The sequence below is a fragment of the Pleurodeles waltl genome, chromosome 7, assembly GCF_031143425.1.
Source record: "Pleurodeles waltl isolate 20211129_DDA chromosome 7, aPleWal1.hap1.20221129, whole genome shotgun sequence".
Lineage (NCBI taxonomy): Eukaryota > Metazoa > Chordata > Amphibia > Caudata > Salamandridae > Pleurodeles > Pleurodeles waltl.
The window spans coordinates 767295619-767319192 of NC_090446.1; positions in this window are offsets into that span (position 1 = coordinate 767295619).

Sequence of the window (23574 nt, forward strand, 5' to 3'; positions counted from 1 at the left end):
GCTAATTTAAGAGATGTGCTTAGACTGTAAGAACGCAAGATTTGTCTGTCCATATGAATAATCACTTTTACATTGATTTAAATTGTACCTACTCATTTTTTTCTTTAATTCTTTTATAGCGCTACTCATCTCAGTGTAGGGTGTCAGAGCGCTTTACATCACACACAGAGGCACAATAAATCAAACAAGAGTGTAAATCACGGTAAGGAAGTGTTACATAAGGTAATGTGGGTTGTGAAGTGTAGCAATCACATACCATTTATGCTTGAAGGCATTTAATGTTAAAAGCGAATGGCCAGTTGAAAACACAAAGTCAAGATATATAAATTGTAATGCAGTCATTGTGGTTGTCTTTGCTAACAAAACTTTATGACTTCCCAAAGAAGCCTTCTTTGCAATCTTAGAATAACAATAGATTGAGAAAGAAACAATAAAGATCTAAACCCCTCACTTACAATTTGCATGCAGGTCCTTAATGCTAGTAAATAGATTACTGTGCTATATTATAAGGCTTGCAATGTATAAACTAGAAGTAACAAAATGATATATACCAGTGTCAAAAACAGTAGTCCACTTACAAATCTGTGATCTGCATGTTACACAATGTGCTTTGCAGAAGGCACATTAACCCTCAATGCTACTTATGAGTTCACACTCTGACAGGACAAATACAGAACTTTCCCAGAAATGTGCTAACTGCTAGAGTTTTCTTACTGCTATTTTATAATCTCCTCAAAAGTGCTGCAGTAGGTGTCTTAATCTTGTAAGATATTTTTAAATGCAGCCTCTTTGTGACCAATAAAGTAATCAAAAACAGATTTACTGATTTTCAAGTTCCGCCCCTCTTGACTTCCCCATCTTTCCTCTGCAACACCCTGACACCCAGTTTATGGGTTCCCAACATACATTTTTCCATTTCCAGTACTGTTCGGACTCAGTATGTTCAAATCCTTGCTGAAGTGGCTTGTGTGGTAGACAAGCCTGGTTATTGGTCCCGGTTTAATGGCGGTGTGACCAGTGCCGCACCAGATACCATGCTCAGAGGCTAATGAAAGCAACATGCTTAGTCAGAGTTTCCCAAACTGTGGCTCTGAGCTGATTTTTGGTGGATCAGGAAAGCGGAAGCAGTGAATAAAAATGCCTTTAAATTCTCTGTTTAACATTCACAAATGCCAACAGAGGTCAGATGTCAGGCTGTGACTTCTGATAATCTGCAGCGGGATTGGGGTTTACTTTTCTTTCTCTGATTGCAAAGTGAGAGGTGTTTTTAAAGTGAATTGTGTGACAATCTTGCTGGAGTACAGGCTATTTGAAAGGAAAGGCTCCGGGATTATGTTTTTGGCAGCACACAACAAAATATAAATGCCTTTAAGTGAACTGTATGCATTTAGCAGTTAGGAAAGCAACTAAGCACATTTTTTGTAATTCTGAAGAGTGTTGGAAACATAGATTTTAATAGGATCAAAACAATTCAAGATACATTACATGGTGATCCACAAATGTTATATATTCAAATAAGCTTGTTCTCCACACATTATCATTTGTGTTCTGTCTAGTTCTATCAGTAAAGATGTATGCCTGTACAAAGTTATTGGCCATTTAAATTGAAAATGTGCTGTCTGTGAATGACAATGCGCTAGCTACCACACAAAGCTTTAGTTACATTCAAAGAATTCCCCTCCTCGTCCATTAAAGAGAAGTAGGTCACAAAGGTTTGTCACTCTAAAAAGTGGGTCATGGTTCTAAAAAGTTTGTGAACCGCTATGCTAACTTTAATGGTGAACATTCTTAATGGAGAGATGTGTGATTTGTCTAGTAAGAATTTTGACTCATGACAAACTAACAGTAGATTATCATTCCCATTCCAAAGCACAATGCGTAACATGCAAATCAAAGCTTTGCATTTTGTGTATATAGCTGAGAAGGTTACTGCTTTTGCCACAGTGATCTTCTTGTCATTTGAAGTGTATGTTACAATCCTTCTAATACAGCACATTGGTCTATGAAATAGCATCAAAGTTCTGCATGCAAATTGCAAGGCACGGGTGTAGAACCCTATGTCACGTCAGTGTGTTTCATTGGTTCGTGGGCTTGCCTAGTAAAACCTGCTTGCTTTCATTAGTGGAAGGCATGCACTCATCATGCCTTTTCCGGTGGTTAGCCCTCCTCGAGTGCAGCGACCAAGTACAGAAAACATGCGAGGCTCGCTGTTTTCTGTCGGATCGTGGACTACTTTTTCTCTATTTTCCTAGCGCGATTTTGCTTGGCAGAAGTCGAGTGCTTTACACAGTTAATTTCACTTTTTCGGGTTACGTACATAAAAGCACTTTTGCCAATAGATGAAAAGTCGGGTTAGGAGTTTACAACGCGATCAGCTCTAACATGAGCAAACGCGAGCCCCGTTGCATTGCAAATGCTTGTTTTTTATTCTAAGGGAGCTTAAAAGGGTTCCTTTGAGTAGCAATACAATTGTATCAGTAAAACACCCCCAAATATTATAACTTTCAAAGCGTGAGTTTATGGTAATGATTTACTAACATGTTGCACATGGTTTGCATCACAAACTTGATGCAAACCTGGTGCAAAATGTTTTTTGAGGTTTACTTTCTGTGGCAAATCCTGGATTGCATTGAGAAGTAGATCTACAGTAAAACAAAGTAGCCCTGTGCCCTACTTTACACCAAAGAGGCATACCATCAGTGGTACATGGACGTCCCATACACCCACCCATGATGCTAATCCCTATCTACTAATTTTTGATAGAAAAGGATTTACGTCACAATGTTACACCTCCTCAAGGCAGGTGTAAAGCTGGAGAAAAGATTTATTTGCTCCAAACATTTTCAGCTTTGCAACACATGCAAAGTGTTGAAAACCATAGAATTGTTTACTGGAAGGGTACCCTGCCAGTTTAAAACCTGTGCTTGACATCACACACACACTTATGCACTCTGGTGCATGGGTGTATGCATTGGCGCAAGGCAACCTAAGTTATGCCAGTTATGCACTAGAGGAGAAAGCAAATGTACCATTCCCTTGCTGATATAGCTCTGTTGTGCTCTTTCATTTTCACACAACACAGTGTTCTGAGGACCTCTTGGACCCAAGTTGGCTCCCCTGTTTTTACTTGCATTTTAGATTTTAGATTTTAGATTTTACATGTTATAGCTACATCACCCTTAGAAATGACATTTTACTCACTTTATTTCCCTTTGCTTGCATGATATTGTTCTTGGAATGTGCTGTACAAACTACTTTTTTAGTTAGCTTTTTCTCGACATGTAATCAGTACATTTCGTTCAAGGCTAAGAACACTGTACACAGTATCCTGGTTCTTGTGTTGCCTGTTGAGGAGACACCTTCTAACATCCATACATACCATTACATCAGAACAGTGTCTCCAGCAAAGTGTGGGATCATTATATAAGTAATGCACTGACCTGAAGGGGAAGAGGGGCATTCCAGCCTCAACCATCCTGGAATGAATGCTGTCTCTGACATGCAGCTTTGCTGGCACTAATCTTCCAGCTTCCAACAGGACAGGCTGACTTCTGACACTATCTCCAGGTATGGGGCTAAGGCTAATCTCTTCGATAGGGCCAGACAAAAGGGTATACCGGCTATGCTCTCAGTATAGTTTTAGGGTTGGTAGGAACCTCTAGAACTTACTTACCATCATTTGATTATTCATTGTCTTTACCATGTTCATAATGCTGGCTACTTTGCTATGTTCAATCTCCCTAATTATCACAGCTCATTCTCTTTATGCAAGATTACGATTGTGTCAATAAATATGTTGTAAACTTATCTCGTATCTCTCTTGTGTTTTCACCGGGGCATGCATGAGTAATCAGGTAAAAGGGTGAGATCTGTTTCCATGACTTCCCTGGGGAGTGAGAGCAGCATGTTCAGGTTGCAGTAATCACCCTCCACCCGGTAGGTTTGGGAGTTTAAGTGAGGCACAGTGAGCTAGCCAGGATTTGGGCCCACAGTTTCTGATGGTGTGCATGGACTTAGTCCCCCACTTTCTGAGGTTCTGTTGTCCTAATACACAGTCCTATTATCATAGTAGGAACTGTATAACTTGGCACCACCGACGTGCATAGGTCAGGTACTGATTTTATGGGTCTCCTGAGTAGTTTTCACTTGTATGCCCAAGGTACCCTATGCACCCCAAAACTGAGACGTCTATGGTGATAGGGATCAAATCCTCCTCAGCATTATAGGAAGCGGCTATATTTGTATGTAAGTTGTTCAAGCTTGAACCTTAAAAGGATACTTCATTGTAGAATTTTTCTTCTCTGAATTTCATTCACTAAAATGGTGAATACAGTTAATATTCTTGTTAATTACAGGCATGCTGTTACACAACCTTTACTTCAAAGTAACCTACCTAATAGGGATGTAGCTGTTACCTTCATGGTTGAGGCACACAATGCATACAAAATTGAAGTATTTTATTCATGGGTCACTTTTCCTGCATTCAATGCCAATACAAATGCATTCATACATATACTGTTGCCAACCCACCAGGCCAAAAGAGACCATGTCAACACTTAGAAATATCCATAACATATCAGGAACACGAAAATTGGTTCCAAGGCATCCTACCACAGGCTGTAAACAATGTTAGATTGGGACCGCTCTGCAACGACAGGAGCAAATGGACAGTTCTAGCTGGCTACACAACATGTCCAAACATACGAAATTTGGCAGTGAACGATTTACGCTCTTTATATAATCATTTAGTCGGAGTACACAGACATTTAACACAATTTGTTATGTGCACCTTAACAACTGCCCCAGCAAGGGCAGCTTAAGCTGCCCTGCCACAGTTGGCTACACCTGGGATAAACCCAGTAACAATTAATGCTATTATGGGTAAAGTACCCACCAGACAGGCGGAGATTCCATTCTGTACTCCTCAAAAAACAAATCAGCTTGAAGCTTTGTTTCACCATACGGGGCTGCAAGTTCAACACAGAATTCTCACAAAGTGCTTACCACTTTCAATGTTACCCTGTATTGATATCTGTGCCACGTGGGGTAGTCTTTGCTGCAATATTTATAATAACCCATGGTACACCATCTCTTGCTGTTAAAACATATTCAAAATGAATACAGGGCTGTCCCAGCCTTAGACGTGCGGATGAAATTAATTGGCAATGTTGCCACAGTATCCTCAATAATTTTTGGAAACTCAAAAGGGGAAGCAGTTGCACTGGCAGTTCCCCAACACCTCTTGCAGGTTCCATTAATAGACCAGGAGCACGAGTTGACAAAAATTATTGCTGAAACCTGTACATGCATAGATTGCGATAATCTAGGGGCCAGACCAAATAAGCCACAGCTTAAAGGTAATCCTGAAAAGGATAATACCAAGCAAGCGCCAGAGTCTTCTAAAAACACTGGGATAAATAAACAGCAAATAAAGAAAAAACAAAATCATAGGGAGAATTTCCGCAGCTGCACAGCCCTGAAAAACATTATCATTTACGCAACCGTGATAACTTAAAACAACCTCATACGTATCAGTATACTGATAGACGCCCTTCTCATTCCTTTCAGGACTCATCTGACAAACGGTCCGAGAGAGCAGGGCGGTCAGAACGCAGATAAGAAGAGTATGTGTAACCAAAAATAGACTCAAAACGCTCATCTGACTTCATAATAAAAAAGGAAGAAAAACTTCCACAAAAGAAATTCAAATTAAAAAAATAATAATTTGTGTGAATTTCGGCAAAATATGTTGCACATACTGAGAAAATTACCTCAGAACAGGATGTGGACAGTGGCTCTGCTAGGCAGTGCAGCAGGGAATCTTCAAGAGTTTCTGGATGCGAAGGCAACTAATGACTACATAGAAGTCAAAATCCCAGCTCATGGGTCGCCCCTCCAGACGGAGTGTAGAAATTGAATATACAGATTGAGGGGGACATAAAACGCACAATTAAAGTCATTTGCTGGGTAAACCTAATACTTTGTTATGACATTCTCTTGGCTGAAAAGGCTTGGCTGTCTGAATTTGTTAGAACACTTTCAGAGGGGAAAGATGTGATATTACCATCTTTCTCAGTCCTTGTTCCTTGGCAAGTAAAACAAGCCTACACTGCAGAATGGACTAGTGCACAGGTCCCTGCACTGTGCTGCGACCATGTGGGCTGGGATAAGGATTTGCCTTATCTTATAATATCCATGAGGACAAGCCCGCAAGTACGACCTCAAAACCCAATAAAACCTTCAGAAAAGGCTCCAGTGAGAAAAATTCTCTCACAACTTGCGTACCAGTGAGTAATTTAACCCTATGTATCTCTCATGAATAATCCTTTATTTCCAGTAGCTAAGCCAGATCATCAATATAGAATAGTTTTAGACTACAGACATTTAAATGGTCAGACACACACACATTTGCAATACAACATTCACACAGTGGGGCTTTAATGAACAATATTGTCAAATAAGAAATACAAAACACCCTGGATATTTCCAATGGGGTTTTCTGCCAAAATATAGCACTTGAAAGCAGGAATCTTATTGTTTTTCCATTCTTGCCTCTCAACACCATTTTTGCCGGCTTCACCGGGGTATAAAAACAGTCCAGGACTGTTCTCTGCCCGTGTAACATCAATATTGCATGATATGGATCCGGAAGCATTGTGCTAAGTCGATGACATATACCTTACGGATGATGACTTAAACACTCATGTAACCAGAGTTGATCGCATTGTTTTGGGTTCTGCTGAGAATGGCTACAAATTCTACTTTAAGCAAACAAAAATTGCCTTTTTAAGTGTCTTGTTTCTAGGATATGAACTATAAAATGGGGGGAAAAGCCTGGCAGCACACTTCCTAGAGAAGTGTGCCCAATTACCACCAAATAGCATTAAACAACTACAATCCTTGTTAGGATTCTTTTACCATGGCAGAACAGATATCCCAGACTATGCACAACACATAAAACCACATGATTTTTCCAATAACGTTGGACACCAGAACATACACAAATTCTCAGATCACTACAGACTGACATGCTTGCAGCACAACATTTCTACATACATGTCAACAAAACGAATTTGGTCATACAGATAATACCGGCGGCCATTGGCTTAATTTATGTCACACAGCGCTGATTGCATGTACATTGCATTTGTTTTCTAAAGCTGAAATGTGTTTAGCATTCACTGAAAAAATACGTACTGCAGTTCTGATGGCTGTCATAAAGAAAAGACCATTGACTCAAGGGAAAAACATTATTATTGTTACTCCTGTCTCAGCCTAAGGGGCTGTCACAAAGGCTAGTGTCCCTAACGCAAAAGCCCTGTATCCTAGATAAATACAATGGGCCACATTCTTGACTGCCACTGATGTAAATTATATTTTTGACTCTAAACTACAAACTCAAGAATTTCTCCAATGTGAACATGAATACCCCATGTCCACTAACATTTTGTGTCTTGATCAGTATAAATACATCATATATGCTGACGGTTCAGCTCAGCCTGCTATAGGCACCAAACATCAATACCCTACGGCTTAAGCAGCTGTTTATGAAGTAAAGAGGGATGGGGAATTTCACCCTCAACAAACATTTACACAGTCTCAAAGGGATGACACCACATGACTGGCTGAACTTAAAGCTTTAATTCTGGCACTGCAGCATACAGATCCTGAATACCCTACTCTTGTAGTGTGTGATTCCTACTACTGTGTCCCATCCTTTAATGAACATTTGCATTACTGATGCCTAAATGAATTCAGAGATTCTAAAGGAAATACTATCAAGCATAAAGGCCCTCATTACGACCTTGGCGGGCGGTTGAAGATCGGACCGCCAATGCGGCCGCACCCCCGCCACGGCCATTTGGAGATCCCCGCTGGGCTGGCGGGCACAAACCTACTTTCCACCCGCCGGCCCAGCGGGGATCGCGGCCGCAACACAGGAGCTGGCGGTGTTGCGGCTGTGCGACGGGTGCAGTTGCACCCATCGCGCTTTTCACTGTCTGCATAGCAGACAGTGAAAAGCTGCACGGGGCCCTGTCATGTGGCATGGGCAGTGCAGTGTCATGTGGCATGGGCATGGGCAGTGCAGGGGCCCCAGGGGCCCCGCGACTCCCTGTACGGCCAGCATTTTCCTGGCGGTTCAAACCGCCTGGAAAAGGCTGGCGGTAGGGGGACTCGTAATCCCCTGGGCAGCGCTGCCCTGGTGGATTACTGCCGCCGGGGCCATTGTGGCGGGAAACCGCTGGCCCCGGCGGTGCGACCGCAGCGATTCCACCGCGGTGGTAATGACCTGCGAAGCACCACCAGCCTTTTGCCAGTGCTTCCGTCATAACAGCCCTGGCGGGCTTGTACCGCCAGGGTTGTATTGACCCCCAAAGTGTTTTGTGCCACGGGCTCATATAATTCATACATTGAGTCACTAGCGTTTGTGAATACACGTTGTAGGGAATTCCTTGACTGAAGAAGCAGCCAAATCTGCAGTTAAGACTGCCACTGTAGCTGCGATTACTCATTCTCAGGGTGGTGTAGACATTTTGACTGCCATAGATGCCTATGCCAATGGCACCCTTTACCAAAAACATATCCAGCAAAACATTCCTACCACTTAAGTGCCCAAAACATTCCATATGTAACCATTCCAAGGGTAGGTGATCCCTAACCAAGACCTCAGGTTAAAATTAATTTGAGCTGCACTTGAGGGGGTTGCATCTGCCCATGCCAGTGTGGCGGCTAAGGTTTCTCTGCTACAAAATCTCTACTGGTGGCCTGGTCTGTACAAACAAACAAAGCAATATGTCCTTAGTTGTGACATTTTCCAACAAATTAAAGGCTCATCATCAAACACCCACCAAAGACACCCCTCCTAGTTTCAAACTAACTGCTGCAGTGTGCGTATCTAGGCCAGTAGTCTTCAAACTTTTTAATGCCACCCCGTTGATATAAGATATATATTAATTGGGCCCCCAGAATGAACATATTTTTGACATTATTTTATAAACTTGACAATGTTTAAATAACACCTAAACATATTTAAACACTGCAGTTGTGTTCAATTTTCCTTTTTGAAAATTCAGCCAAATACGATTGCCAACTTACTGTTTTGGTCAGCCAGTTTGAGGGCTGCATCCTTTGACAGTTACTCCCAGCCAGGATATCAATGAAAAAAATGATAGTGATCACTGATTTGCTGACTGGCGCTTTTTTTTACTAAAACAAAGCATTGTTATTAGCATGATGCTTCTCTTGGCCAGTGCCTGTCGCCCCCTTTGGGATCAAGTCAGGCCCCTCCAGGGGGGCCAGCCCCTCAGTATAGAGACCTCTGATCTAAATCATTGCGGCCCCCTAAATTTGGAGGTTGGATTTAAATATATGCTACTTGCTGTAGATTCTTGCTCCAGATTGCTCTGGTTGTGGCCACAGAGATTAGCTGACACTCACACTGTTAGCAAAGATTTGCAGATCTTTATCAGGACATACGCATTAGCTGCATTCCACTTAGACCAGGGTCCTGCTTTTGCTTCTAAAGCATAGGGGATACCATGGGAACTCTGCATGTGGCTGTGCATTATTCCTCACCATACCACCCTGAGTTAAATTTGATGGGGGAGAGAAAGAACAGAGACTTAAATCAATCCCTAACAGCTAGAATATTAGGTTCAGGTCATAGTTGGATCACCTTTATGGAGTCCAGAGAGCATTAAATAATCTGCCTAGAAGATTTTTTGGTGGCCAAACCCCATATGAAGACCTGTTTGGCATCCAGATGCATGTCCCAGATCTTGATGGTCCCAGAACAGTGGCGGCAGAAGCACCTTTTGACACAACCTCTCACTGTCTTACAGTTCTACCATGTGTGCTGCTACTGAAGGAGCGAGGTACCAACCAGCACCTACCAGCTGGATTCCAAAAGCTGTGGATCTGGTTCAAGAAAAGATTGAGAGGAAGAAAGGATTTTGCCCATCATACCATGGCACCTGTGCCAGTCCTTGGAATTCAAGGTACCAGAACAGTGATTTTGCCATTGCTTGCTGGTTTTAAAGATAAATGATTTGTCTCCAATGATCAAGTAAAATTGCACCATGTGGCCGATACTCCACAGTAGGCCTCAAGGACTTCTTAGTTTCCTAACCCCTCTCACTACCATATAGGAAATACCACTTCAAGTTGTTCTCCCTAGGTTGGGGAGGGCGGAGAATGAAATGTTGCTGGTTCCAGTTACCGTTGCAAATACAAGAAGCACACCAGATGTAAGTCTAAAATTATCTACTACTTCTCAAAGCAATGGAGATGTTTATGATGAAGCCCATTTGCAGGTGCCCTGCCAGTTTTCTTTCACCTGTTGATGCTCCTGTTTTTACACAGACAGCTTCAGGGTACTTTGTCGACACAGACGACTTCACCTCAGCTTCTACTGCCACTTTTCCTCATGGTGTATGTAAATTTCTTTACTGGCTTAAACATACTTATCTGATCCTACTTGTAGATTATACTTCCCTTGTTTGCTCTCTTCTTGTGGACTGGATTTGTGACTCACTGTTGGATCCCCCATTTTTAGCTTTATTTTAAATTTCAAATGTTACGCATTCTAGCTGCATCATTTTTAGCAATAACATTTTACACACTTCACTTCAGTTCATTTGCATTATATTGTTCTCGGAATATGCTGTACAAATTGCTTGTTTAGTTAGCCTTTTCTCAACATGTAATCAGTACATTTTGTTCAAAGCTAAGAACACTGCACACAGTATTATGGTTCTTGTGTTGCCCATTCAGGAGACAGATCTAACATCCAATCATAGCATTACATCAGAACTGTGCTTACAACACAGTGTGGGCTCATTATATAATTGATGCACTGACCCAAAAGGGACAGAGGGGATTTCCAGCTGTGACCATTGTGGGAAGAATGCTGTATCTGACATGCAGCTTTGCTGGTGCTAATTTTCCAGCTTCCTGAGAGGATTGCCATCCATACTGCAGGCTGACTCCTGGTATGGGGCTAAGTCTAGCTCTCTTAAATTGGGCCAGGCAGAAGGTGTTCACCCTCTATGCTCTCAGTATAGTCTTAGAGCTAGGTAGGAACCTGTATAACTCATTTGTCATGGTTAGATTATTCATTGTCTTTACGATTTTCATAATGCTGGTTACTTTGCTTTCTTACATCTGCCTAATTATCGTAGCACATTGTCTTTATGCAAGATTACAATTGTTCCACAAATATATTGAAAATCTATCTTGTACCTCTCTTGTGTTTCACCTGTACATGTATGAGTAATCTGACGAAAGGGTAGGGGTGGGGGCGAGGGTAAGGCACTGTGAACTAGCCAGGAATAGGGTTGACAGTTTCTGATGATGTGAACAGACTTAGCCCTCCACATTCTGAAGTTCTGCTGTCCTAACACGCAGTCCTATTATCTTAGTAGGAACCTTATAACAGCAGCAACTTTGGTTACTGCACAGTGTGAAAAATTAGTAAATTTGCCCCTTCGTTTCTCCACACTAAACACTCTTAACATGTAATGCCTACCAGTGTGGATGATATGTGACTCATACACCTTGTAGTCCTTCTTTGTCTTAAATAACATTTCCTATACACTGATTTACACACTTGTATGACATTGGGCCAGATGTAGCAAAGTGTTTGCGCCTCGCAAACGGCGAAAATCGCCGTTTGCGAGGCGCAAAAGCCACTTTGCTATTCAGAAATGCATTTTGCGAGTCGGCTCCAACTCGCAAAATGCATTTCCGACTCGCAAATAGGAAGGGGTGTTCCCTTCCTATTTGCGACTCGCAGTGGGATGCAATTCCATTTGCGACCGCGTACGCGGTCGCAAATGGACTCGCAGTTACCATCCACTTCAAGTGGATGGTAACCCACTCGCAAATTGGAAGGGGTCCCCATGGGACCCCTTCCAATTGTGAATGGACCCAAAAATATTTTTTCAGGGCAGGGAGTGGTCCAAGGGACCACTCCCTGCCCTGAAAAAATACCGAAACTAAAGGTTTCGTTTTTTTTTTAAGTGCAGCTCGTTTTCCTTTAAGGAAAACGGGCTACACTTAAAAAAAAAAAAACTGCTTTATTTAAAGCAGTCACGAACACGGAGGTCTGCTGACTACAGCAGGCCTCCATGTTTGCGAGTGCCTATACTCGCTATGGGGCCGCAATTTGCGACCCACCTCATGAATATTCATGAGGTGGGTCATTGCGACCCCATAGCGAGTTGCAGTCGGTGTCTGAGACACTGTACTGCATGCCAATTTGCGAGGTGCAAAGTGCGAGTCGCATGGACTCGCACTTTGCACCTCGCAAATTTTAAATTTGCTACATCTGGCCCATTGTCTCTATATAATTCGTTAGTGATGGAAAGCACTCTGGCACTGTACATTGGGATTAGTAGGGATATAAAATTAAGACTGAGAGAAAGGGCCTAAGGAGCGATGAAGGTCACCACTGAACAGTGGTGCTAAGGAATTCATGAAGGAGGAGGCCATTGGAGATGCAGGTTGTGCCAACAAATATTATTGCACTAGGTACTACGCTAAAGCAGGCCCTCCTGATTACAATAATGTTGCTTGTATTGCTAGAGAACTAAGAGGTGGCAATGTGTAAAGCCTTGCAAAATAAACATTCGGGGGAAGGACATAGCTATTTTCTTTGATATTTGCACCGAAGCAGCATGAGTGAAAGAAAAAGGAAGGGTATTCAGCTTTATATTGGTTTACTCTGAGACTATGCAAACCATTTTCTTTACACAAAGACTAGCATTATTTGCATATGTGCAACATCATCATCAGTTTTTTTAATAGCTGTACCTAAACCTCCTGTGTGCATCCAAGCGCACCATTCCCAGAACATCAATTTGCTGATATAGAATCTATAAATTTTGTTGAGCGGATGTATCATTATTTCTTATGGTACTACCAAGTTATTGATTTAGGACTGAAGTCAGACCCATAACTTTTATTTACTGTTTTACAAGCATAACACTTTATTTGAGTCTAACATGTTATTTCATCTTGACAATGAGAAAAGACATTAAGGCCCATATTTATACTTTTTTAGCGCCGCAGGTGCATCATTTTTTGACACAAAAGCGGCACAAATGTAAAAAATACAATTGTATTTTGTAAGTTTGCGCCGCTTTTGCGTTAAAAAGCGGCGCAAATGCTAACTACTTGTTTCATGAAAGACACTTAAGCAACTATAGAGTTTCATCTACAGCAACAGTCGACTTTAATGCCTTTGTGAATTAGCATCTAAAATGGGAATGGAACAAAATAGAAATATCTGTGTACAGCTAATATGAATAGAAAGGTCTGTGTCCTCTATGCACATTTAGTGATAGGGAGCTAGACGTTTTGAGGGCAATGCACAAAGACATAGAGGAGTACATTATGGAGTATTTGTGTATTACTACTTCTTGTACTCGTAAATGCTTTTGTGGATCAGCCCTTTAATTCTTAACAGTGAACAGTGTGCAAAGAGTCAGGGGATTGTGCACTATCAACATAGTATGTTCCTGGTCACCAGCACCTGGGACATTGCTGTGTACTACTGCTTAAATTCGAGGTGTGGTTGATCATAATATTATATCTATATCTTTATTGTTATATCATATTATTTACATATATGTGTTTATGCCTTAGTAGTGATAGTAAATGTGGACCTATAACACTTTATTTAGAGCTATTGTTCTAATAAATGCACTGTCACCCACATATCACTACAGTGCAAAGGCCAAATTTGAGTTAATTACAACCGTACCTCAAAACTGACAATGAGATAACAAGCCTCACAGAGCGATTTATACAGCTTTTCTTGTAATAATGGGACTTCTTCAATGTGATTTTATATTACTGCACAAATGTAACGCCTTGGATCTTGGTTTCGGTTAAATATCTTTTTTTAAAACAATACACATAATATATGCCATGAAAAGCCATATATGTAGATGCAGAGTATATTGTTATTTATTGACATTGTTGAGGGAGAAGAGGAGCATCGTGAGCCACTAGAGGATTCTCCTCTTGTGAGAGATAGTACCTCCCCACAGTCAATGCTCGTAATAAATAGCATGTTACACTGCGTATATGCTATGTAATAGTGCTAGATAATTACAGATGTATTAAATTCCTAAATATTACGATAATTTTTATTCTGCCTAATTATATAACAGTGATTGCGTGATGGGGTTCATATGAATAATAATCAGCACTACCCTGGTGTGCGTGACTGAAGGACTAGGCACACCCAACAGAATAAATGCCTAAAGTCAAAACAATCTTTAAATGATCATCTCCTCCGAGCCCGTGGCAAAAAAGGCTGCAATGCAAGATGGCCACTAGTATGTAGTCTCATGAGAATGGGACATTACAATCTTATGATAATGCACCTAATTGGGTATCAGTTGAGAGGAGGGAAAACACAGTGATTTCAGAAACTCATATGAGGCTTGACTGACAGTGTTAACTGACATTCAAGAAAAAACAATGTATGCTTGCAAATCTCCGTTTCCATCTTTGAAGATGTTTGTCCAAGAGTGTAATATATCAAACATTTAAAAGTATTATATTCATTAATATTTAATTCTACTGTTTTCTCTTAGCTTCCCACACTCAAACCTATAGCGGGGAGAGCACATTATAAATGATCATATTTTTTTCTCAGCATAGTGGGTAATATGTTCTTTGTCACCACAGTGATTCAGGATGCCCTGACCAGAATGCCCTGCTGTGAGGCCACTGAGCTGCTCTTCAAATTAGTCCACTGGAGGTCACATCTTACTGTACATGGGGAAAGGTTTCTGTGTTGGTATCTTTTACATATTTGCACCTCCTGTTTCTGATGGTGGTCGTCTCTCCGTGAACATCCAAGGAACTGATTTTCAGCAAGGAACAATGCCCAGTATAAAATGTTTTCCACTTGCTTCCTGGTTGAGAATCCAGCACGAGAGCAGCTCCTGCTGGAGCTTTGTGTCACACTGCCCCAGTCAAGGCTCGCGGGGCGTGGAAGGGGCAGGGTGGCATGCGAAGGGGGAAGGAATAAACATTAATAAAAAAAAAAAACACTTACCTTAATACCGCGAGCAGCTCTGCTCCTCCGTCTCCTCTGTCTCGTCGCTGCAGGCACAGGCTTCCAGCCTGCCCTGTGGCCAATCCTGACGCTGCTCAGAGCAGCATCAGGATTGGCTGAGAGCGCGTAGCCAGGGTGTTCCCAGCCAGGCTAGGAGCCTGTACGTGCTCTCTCAAGCCCGGCAAATGTTTTGCTGGGCTGGGGGGGCGACGCTCCTCCGCCCTAATGGAGGAGCCACCCCTGCACTGCACACTTAATTCCAGATCTAGCCCCTTTGATACTTCAGCAGATCAGCAATTTGGAGGGAGAGACGTAGGCTCTCATTATGATAATGGCGGTAAATCCCACTTACCGCTACGCTGACGGCTGCCAACATACTGCTGTGGTGGCAGATATCCGTTCACCATATTATGACACACACACACCAGTCTGACAGAATACTGCCACATACACAAATCCGCCAGACCAAAGGTCAGTGATAAAGTGGCGGTACCAGCACCCATACCGTTACGCCAACAAAACAACGCCCATCACATTATGATCCACAAATCACCACAGTGGACATTCAACGGCGGTAAACCATTGGCGGCACATACCGCCGCGCTCAGAATGGACACCCACATATAAAATAACACCACATTGGCCAATACCAAATACACACACCTGACACCCATACACACATCACACCCACACCACTATAAAACACACATCCACATTACCCACAACCCCTTACGAACACCGATTGCCATCAGGAGACTAAGAAGAAGAGCACAGAGACAACTAGACACACAAACCGCTCACACCCATACACCCCTCACGCACTCCACATCACACACCCCACCACATTACCCAACACACCCTCACCAACAAACATCACACAACACCCATGGCACCACAAAGGCACCCCCATTTCACTGAGGAAGAGTTAAGGGTCATGGTGGAGGACATTGTCAGGGTAGAGCCACAGCTCTTTGGAACACATGTACAGCAGATTTCAATTGCAAGGAAGATGGAGCTATGGTGGAGAATTGTGGACAGGGTCAACACCATGGGACAGCACCCAAGAACAAGGGACGACATCAGGAAGAGGTGGAACAACCTACAGCGGAAGGTACGTTCCATATCAGCAAGCCACCAGCTCGCCATACAGAGGACTGGCGGTGGACCTCCATCTCCTCCCCCACAGCTCACAGCATGGGAGTAGCAAGTACTGGCAATACTGCATCCTGAGGGACTTGCTGGAGTAGCCGGAAGACTGGACACTGGTAAGTCAACATTTAACACTACCTGCATGCCATTTCACACCCACAACCTCACTCCCATCACTCCAACTCACACACTGTACCTACACATCTGACTAACCCCAATTCTAAGCCCTGCTCGTCATACCAATGCATGGACACCCCTCCAAGCCCTGCATGGACACCCAACACTAAAGTATGCACAGCATAGGGAAACTAACATACCCACAATACATTACCATACACAAGCAAAAGCTGGCAGGGTAGCACAAACGATGGAGGGGAAGCCAGGGACGTGCAAATGTCATACACTTGAAGCATAATACATCACTTACATCCCCACAGGTACCCCAACCAATGTCAGTGAAGAGGAGGTGCCACCACTATCCAGTCCCCCAACAGAAGATGCCCCCAGTGATGACAGTAACTCTGGACTTCAGGATCTGGAGGACCTACCTACCTGGCCCATCAGGGACCACTGGACAGCCGGTCACCCAAGCACAATCACAGACCGCCACAGAGCCTCCCCCATCAGGATCCAAAACCACAGCACCCACTCAGCGTACCCAAACCTCTGTCCCCAGGACATGTCAATCAGCAGTGTGCCCACCTGTACAGGGACCCCAGGCCACACCTCGCCCCCAAGACAATCAGGGACCTGGGGTCAGTGGCAGTGGGCACACCGTTCAGGGGAGAGGGGCACAGGCCAACAGAGAAACTGAGAGGAGTGTTGTGCACCTGGGGGAGGACAGGATCAGGGACCGACTCTCCAGGAGGCACTACCAACATTCCCAGGACACAATGGGCCAGGTCCTTGACAACGTGCAGGAGAACAGGCGGCTGCAGGAGGGACAGTATCAGGGGATCCGGGAGGACTTGCAGGCCATTAGCAACACCCTGATCTCCATAGCAGGGGTGCTGGCAGACATGGCCAACATGATGAGGGAGGCAACAGCACACCAGTGGGCCCCTACCACTAGCCAGTCAACTGAACAGCCCTCCACGTCCGTTGCCGCTAGTGGGCGGGAGGCCCCGCCACAGGAACCACAGGCCACCAGCACCCCTCCCCCTGCAGAAGGTGAACCACCCCGCAAACGTTCCCTGCGAACCAGACAGATGCCAAAGATACTTGCCAAGACCCTTGCCAGGGAATGAAACTCTCCCGATTGTCCCCCTTGTGTCCCACTCAGTCATCTTGTCCACCTTGTCCACCTTGAACTGCCATTGCTCCCCTTCCTATGTCCCCTTGGACAATGCACCTGTGCTACAAACAGACTGGAACAATACCCTGGACTTTCCTCCATCATCACCCCATTCCATTGCACTTTCCCCTCAATTTCTTAGCACTACAATAAACACCCTTGGACAAATCTCGACTACTAGTATTTATATTGATGGAAACAGCTATATCCATTGCAAATGAACTGTACATTGTGAGAGCATAGAAATAATGACCTGGAGCTGGCTGTAGTAATCACATCAGGACATTGTTGTCATACCACCAACATCTGTAAAATGGTAATCCATAGGTGACAGTAAGTAGAGGTAAAAAGTGGGTAATGCCATCATGCCACAGAGAATATACCAATAGTCATAGAAATGTGAAGTTGCACTGTCACACCTGTGTGTCATTGGAAGTACTGATGGATAACTGATGTTCTGTTGTCCACATCCTCATCCTCTGCCTTCTCAGCCTCACTGTCCTCAGGGTCCACTGCAGCCACAGGGGCACTTCCAGTCTCCTCCTCCTGCAGAAAAGGTACATGGCGCCTGCGGGCCAGGTTGTGCACCATGCAGCATGCCACTACTACCTGGCAGACCTTCTCGGGTGAGTAGCAGAGGGATCCACCTGTCAGATTGAGGCACCTGAACTTGGCCTTCAGGAGGCCGAAGGTCCTCTCAATGATCCTTCTGGTTCGCCCATGTGCCTCATTATAACGTTCCTCAGCACTTGTCCTGGCATTCCTTGCAGGTGCCAGCTGCCACAATAGGTTTGGGTAGCCAGAGTCACCTGCAAATAGTGAGGGACAACATTTAGCCACACACTAGCCTATGAGGTTAACCTCAGAGGCATACACTAACATAGGTAGGGACCAAGGCTCACCTATAAGCCACACCCTGTGCCTCTGTAGCTGGGCCATCACATTTGGGATGCTGCTATTCCTCAGGACAAAGGCATCATGCACTGACCCTGGATATTTAGCATTGATGTGGGAGATGTACTGGTCCTCCAGACACACCATCTGGCGCGGGGACAACCACAATATGTGTCCCTTCAATAACCCCAATAATATTGGGGATCTGTCCCATTACATAGAATCTTCTCAGTGGCCAGATCTTCCACCTGGGGGAAAGCTATGTGTTTTACCAGGGCAGACAACACTCTTGCCGCACGATTGAGAACATTGGCTGCGACATTCCTGCTGCCTAGCCCACCGTCACTTGGAAAGAACCAGTTACCAGGAAATGGTGAACTGATAGCACTTGCACAAGAGGGGGGATCCCAGTCGGATGACGGATAGATGAGATCAGGTCTGGCTCCAACTGGGCACACAACTCTTTGATTGTGACCCTGTCCAGTCTATAGGTGGGTATAATGTGCCTGTCCTCCCGTGTAGCTAAGTCCACCAGGGGTCTGTACACAGGGGTATGTCTCCATCTCCTATTCATCCGCAGCGGTAGGTATCTGGGGGGCACAAGAGTGGGTAGGCTGTCACAATTTGAACAACTAAACCACAACAGCAGTCCACATTGTGCACTTATGTAGTGGGACAGTGTAAATTTCGAAGTATGTGGCTATTTATCCTGTGATGCAGCAATTCTCAATGGGCCTGTTCACCTGCCCCTGAAATGGTGACTACCTCTCCTGTGTGGAGGAACAGGTGGAAGTGAGGTAATTCCACCGACATTGGGCGTCGAGGCAGTAGGCGGTCGTGCACTGCCATGCAATTTCTCATTGGATAATATTCCTCATTGGATAAAATTGGGCCCTATGGAGTACAGTGGCCAATGGGGATGTACGCCGGCGGTGACAATGTACACCGCCGCAGACGTGACCACCATTTATTTTCTAAATCAATCCTCACTTGTTTCCTGACCTTCAACAGGAGAAGACCTACACTGCATGTGCTGCTGTGACCTGTGTCTGGAACCTACCATGGCCCGTGTGACTGGGGAAAGGGCCCCAGCCTTCACTTCGGAGGAGTTGGAGTGACTGGTGGATGGGGTCCTACCCCGGTGCGGACTGCTGTATGGGCCTCCAGACCAGCAGGTGAGTACATTGTAGGCACGATGCATGTGGCATGGATGCATGGAGATGTGTCTGAAGTCATTGTTTCGGGGGAGATTATCTGTTGGCGGTGTACATGTTGTGAATTGGGCTATGTGTGTGCCAATGGTGGTGGAAACGGGTATGGTGGGCCATGTGTGTGACAGGCTGGACTGTTAGTGTAATGGTGTTCTCCTGTCTTTATTGCCCCTGCAGGTCAGCGCCCATCAAAAGAATGGATTATGACGTGCCATCGCCAAGGACATGCGGACCCTGGGGGTCTATGGCAGGCAGAGCACCCACTGTTGAAAACGGTGGGTGGACCTGAGGCGCTGGGCATTGAAGACCACGGAGGCCTAGCTAGGGATGGCCTCCCAACGAGGAAGGGGTGCCCGTCGGACCCTGACCCCCCTGATGGTCTGCATACTGGCAGTGGCATACCTTCAGCTGGATGGGTGCTTGAGGGAATCACGGCAGCCACAAGGGGGTGAGTACAGTGGGTATCAATACATATTTGGGCTGGTGGGGTGGTATCCAGAGGTGGTTGTGTGTTAGTGGATGCCCCTAAGGCCAGGCCAGACATTGTAGCATGGGTCATCTCTAGGGTAATGGTTGCATGTCAAATACTGGTAACCTAGCTTGTTAGTACTCACTTTCAGGCAGGGCATCATGGGTCCCAGGTGTGCTGCAGTTGGCGGTGTGTGCTCCTCATCATGCCTTGGTGACTAGCCATATTACTGGTAGTGCAATGCATATTGCTTAGGCCTGTACCCTGTGTGTGAGGGTGCTGTGTATGCCAACTGTGGGGTTGGTGCAGTAATTTACCCAGTGTTTCTTTTGTCTCTCTCTCCCCCCCCTTTTTTGTTCTGTCATCCTGTCCTTGTGTGCATTAGCATCATCTAGCGGAAGAGCAGGGACACAGGTGACAGAGGGAGCTGCATCCCACATGACCCTGGAGGCAGAGTCCATCAACGCCGAGGGAACCAGTGGGATGGAGTGTGGGGGAAGCACCATGGCGGAGACTGGAGGAGACGACACAGACTCAGATACCTCCTCCGATGGGAGCTCCCTGGTGGTGGCGGACACCTTTGTGACCACCCCAGCTGCAGGTACAGCCGCCACCCCAGTACCAGCACCGCCCTCCCAGTAGCCCCTCAGCGAGTTCCCAATGACCGTTCACCCAGGAGGGTGGGCATCTCCTTTACCCCAGGCACCTCAGGCCCTTCCACAGTGAGCCCTGCTGCCCTGAGTGAGGAGGCTATTGACCTCATGACATCCATCTCTGTAGGGCAATCAACCATTGTGAATGCCATCCAGGGGCTGGCATCCCAGATGCAGAAATGCAATGCATTCCTGGAGGGCATTCACAGTGGATTGGCAGCCCAACAGAGATTGATTCAGGCTTTGGTCTCCTCTCTGATGGCAGCCATTGTCCCTGTTTCTACCATCCCCCCTCCAACTACCACTTCCCAGTCCCACTCCCCTCAACCCCAACCCATCCCAGGCACACATACAGATGAAACTTATCATATAAGAAAGGTCCAAAAGTTGCCTTCCTTTTTTAAATGCCGTATAGAGATATTGTTTGATTATATGTGTGGGGACTCAATTCAGGGGTATGGACCATAAGCCCCTACTGAGAAAATTCAAAACAAAGAAAAGCTGAGAACCAACAATGTAAATTAAAAGGAGAATATAATCCAGATGATAATTGGAAAATGAAATAGCAAAGGATCTTCGTAGTGTGACAAAAGTATGTAGTCTTTAATCAAAGATTCCTAGATCCATTCAGAAAAAACATTTAGTGATGATAGTGTAGAGAAATATCAGTCATTAAATCATAAGGGCATCCCGATATCAGATAAGTTAACAATCAAGTCTTTGTGTGTTCCCGATGTTTTGCTTCCTTGCTTCGAGCTCTGGTTTGTATACCTATCAGTTTTGGTGCTTCCGTTGTTGTACCTGGTGGTCGGGCACGATTGTCTTGTGTGGTACTCAGGCGGTGTCTTCTGACTTCCTCTGAAAAATTTACATTGGGTTTACTGGGAGGACGTTTATCAATTTCCATCTCATGATTCATTTTCTGAAGATGGAATGGTTTCCGAGCAACCTGGTGATTCTGTGACGGGATTAGAGTCCTTGATGTTATCATATTGTTTCCCAAACGTATATACTCTGCCTAATTGATAATCCATTAGATCGCGTCTAAATTTTCTATTTTTTCTCTGTATAATATCCTCTTCATAATGATCTATAATGTTGTTAAGGAGCTCATAGTTTTTTACCGAAATGTCACCCCAATTGGCCTCCTCGATACGTTTATTAAGCATGTCAACTTCCTCTCGATATTTCTCATATTCTTCCTGAGCTACCTCTATTAATTGTTGAATCATATTATTTGAGGCTGTCTGTAGGTTGGGCTTCCCATTGTAGGAGTCTATCCAGCGACGTTGTATCTATCGGAGGAAAAATTAAGATTCTGAGACCTCGTGGAATCAGGTCATGTTCCAAATACTTTTTGTGTGAAGCCACTTCCCACCATTTTGAGGTTTCCCTTTTTAAGGCTCGTTCCAATGCTAAAAAAGTGCTTTTTGCCGATAACGGATTAGGAGAGTTAAGTCTTTTTAAGCTAGCACTCGAGGTACTAAAGACTTGATCCAACTTTGTGTTGCGTAGTTCCCGTCTGTTTGATTCGCCATAGTCGGATTCAAGAGAAAGATTTTTTTAAACAAGTAATTTATAGAAAATTATATCTTATTATGTTGCTTTGCAGGAAGGTAACTTGCAAACAAAACATATCATTTAAGAAAGGTCCAAAAGTTGTCTTCCTTTTTTAAATGTCGTATACAGATATTGTTTAATTATATATGTGGGGACTCAATTCAGGGGTATGGACCATAAGCCCCTTCTGAGAAAATTCAAAACAAAGAAAAGCTAAGAACCCACAATGTAAATTAAAAGGAGAATATAATCCATATGATAATTGGAAAATGAAATAGCAAAGGATCTTCGTAGTGTGACAAAAGTATGTAGTTTTTAATCAAAGATTCATAGATCCTTTAAAAAAAACATTTAGGGGGTCATTCTGACCCTGGCGGTCTAAGACCGCCAGGGCCACGAATGACGGAAGCACCGCCAACAGGCTGGCGGTGCTTCCTAGCCCATTCTGAGCTGCGGTCAGAAAACCGGGGCCGGCGGTTTCCCGCCGATTTTGCCCCATCTGGGCTAATCCGCCATGGCAGCGCTGCAAACAGCACTGCCATGGGGATTCTGACCCCCTTCCCGCCAGCCTGTTTATGGCGGTTGTCACCGCCAGGAAGAGGCTGGCGGGAACGGGTGTCTTGGGGCCCCTGGGGGCCCCTGCACTGCCCATGCCAGTGGCATGGGCAGTGCAGGGGCCCCCTGACAGGGCCCCGGCCGGCTTTTCACTGTCTGCCTAGCAGACAGTGAAAAGCGCGAAGGGTGCAACTGCAACCGTCGCACGGCCGCAACACCGCCGGCTCCATTTGGAGCCGGCTTCTGTTTTGCAGCCCTCCTTCCCGCTGGGCCGGCGGGCGCTAACATAGTTAGCGCCTGCAGGCCCAGAGGGAAGGTCAGAATGCCGGCAGCGGTCTTCTGACCGCATAGCGGCCAAATGGCGGTTCCCACCTTAGTGATAATAGTGTAGAGAAATATCAGTCATTAAATCATAAGGGCTCCCGATATCAGAAAAGTTAACAATCAAGTCTTTGTCTGTTCCCGGTGTTTTGCTTTCTTGCTTCGAGCTCTGGTTTGTATACCTATCAGTTTTGGTGCTTCCGTTGAGGTACTTGGTGGCAGGGTACCATTGTCTTGTGTGGTACCCAGGCAGTGTCTTCTGACTTCCTCTGAAAAGTTTACATTGGGTTTACTGGGAGGATGTTTATCAATTTCTTCTGATGATTCAATATCTGAAGATGGAATGGTTTCCGAGCAACCTGGTGATTCTGTGATATTACAGGTAGTGCAATGCA